Source organism: Arachis hypogaea, chromosome 11 (genome assembly GCF_003086295.3).
Source record: "Arachis hypogaea cultivar Tifrunner chromosome 11, arahy.Tifrunner.gnm2.J5K5, whole genome shotgun sequence".
NCBI lineage: Eukaryota > Viridiplantae > Streptophyta > Magnoliopsida > Fabales > Fabaceae > Arachis > Arachis hypogaea.
In genome coordinates this window covers 86,005,086-86,007,104 of record NC_092046.1, presented here as the reverse complement: position 1 = coordinate 86,007,104, position 2,019 = coordinate 86,005,086, and the positions used below count along the sequence as shown (strand labels likewise).

Sequence of the window (2,019 nt, the reverse complement as noted above, 5' to 3'; positions counted from 1 at the left end):
CAACTCAAACTCTTTTTGAAAATATCTGATTAATAAAATAGCACACCTTTCTGCAACTCGTTGGGAGACGACCTGGGATTCATACTCCCAGTATTTTAATTTTAATTCTTGTGACAACCCTTCTAAATTGATAAGCGGATTTCTGGTTGGTTAAGAACTATACTTGCAACGCACAACCTATATCAATTCTTAATTAGCCAATATCCGCCACGTCAATTTTTGGCGCCGTTGCCGGAGAGTTGCAATAGAGTGCTAAAGTTATTGATTGGATTTTATTTATTTGTATTTTTTTTATCTTGCTACTATGAGCTACTTGTTTCTTTCGTTAGATGACACGCTCACTTCCTGATCTAAACTTGCCAGTATTCGATCCTGAGATTGAAAGAACTATTTCACGAATAAGGCAAGCTCGGCGTCGGTTAGTCCTTTCTGAGGGCGGATCTGAAACGTCACTTGAGAAAGAAACCTGCCCCCGTTCTACTGATTTGGTTGATTTACGTGCAGGTAACATGGCAGTAGCTAGGAGAGTTACTATCCAGGAGGCTGGAGCCACTGATTTTACAATGCAACCATTTCAAGCGCATCACCCAGCGATGGCTACAGACTTTGAAATAAAGACCGCACTGCTCAATTTGATGCCCAAGTTTCATGGCTTGCCTGCTCAAGAGCCTATCAAGCACCTGAGAGATTTTCAAGCAGCCTGTTCTACTGTCAAGCGTGATGGTGCAGATGAAACTTCAATTTTGCTGAAAGCTTTCCCGTTTTCTCTTGAGGGGAAGGCGAGAAAGTGGTACTACACTCAACCAGCAGCAACTGTATCCAACTGGGATACACTGAGAAGAGAATTCTTGGAAAAATTCTTTCCAGCTAAAGTTACTGATAAACTGAGGAAAGACATTTCCATGATTGTTCAGGATGAATCTGAGACTCTCTATGAATACTGAGAGCGCTTCAATAATCTTCTGGAAGCATGCCCCCACCATATGATTGACAAGATAGTATTACTCGGTTACGTCACACAGGGCATGAGGCCCCAAGATAAGACCACATTGAAAAGTGTTAGCAATGGGTTTATGAAAAAGTACAAGACCACTGATAAGGCATGGCAATTGATCAGCGACTTAGCTGAATTTACTCGGAATCACAGGCAGAAACAAGGCCGTTCAAAAGTTGTTGCAGAAGTGTCCTCTAGCAGAGAGACTGTTGCTCTGACTCAGAGTATCTGTGAAATGACCAACTTGCTGAAGCAGATGCAATTGAATCAACAAAAAGTTTAGCAAGCTCAACCTTCTCCACCACAGCAAAACCAACAGTTAGTCCCGCAGAGAGTTTGCAGAATTTGTGCTGATTATAGCCACTATACTGATGAATGTCCGCAGCTCCAGCAGGAAGACAACACCGTGGCAGCCACTCATAACTTCTATGACCGCCCTGACTCAAGCTCTAATTGTGAGAGGACCAGACTGGAACCAGCCATTCGAAATAATGTGCGACGCTTCCAACCATGCAGTAGGAGCAGCATTGGCTCAGCGTGAAGGTAAGGATCCTTTTGTTATTGCTTATGCGTCTAAAACTCTAGATGCCGCACAGTCCAATTACACTACTACTGAGAAAGAGCTTCTTGATATTGTTTTTGCTCTGGATAAATTCCGAGCCTATTTACTTGGTACTAAAGTAGTAGTGTACTCAGACCACGCAGCTCTAAAGTATCTATTAGCTAAAAAGGAGTCCAAACCAACACTTATACGTTGGATACTGCTATTACAAGAATTTAATTTAGAAATTAAGGATAGGAGTGGTAACCAGAATCTAGTGGCAGACCACTTGAGTCGCCTTGAGCACATTTCAGATGACCCCACTCCTATAGCTGATAATTTCCCATTTGATAATCTGCAAGCAGTATCTGAGGTAGTCCCTTGGTATGCACTTGTAGCTAATTATCTAGTTAGCCGCACTTTTCCTCCAAACTTTTCTAAGCATCAAAGAGACAAGCTAAAAAGCGAGTCCAAATATTATATA

The 2,019-nt window shown here is 42.0% G+C and overlaps 1 non-coding gene across 1 annotated transcript; it reads right to left on the bottom strand.

Moving 5' to 3' along the window:
* Window positions 1–881: 881 nt before the first annotated feature.
* Window positions 882–989, bottom strand: LOC112725603 (small nucleolar RNA R71). Its single transcript, XR_003164700.1, has one exon. It is a non-coding gene; the product is annotated as a small nucleolar RNA R71 (small nucleolar RNA).
* Window positions 990–2,019: the final 1,030 nt, after the last annotated feature.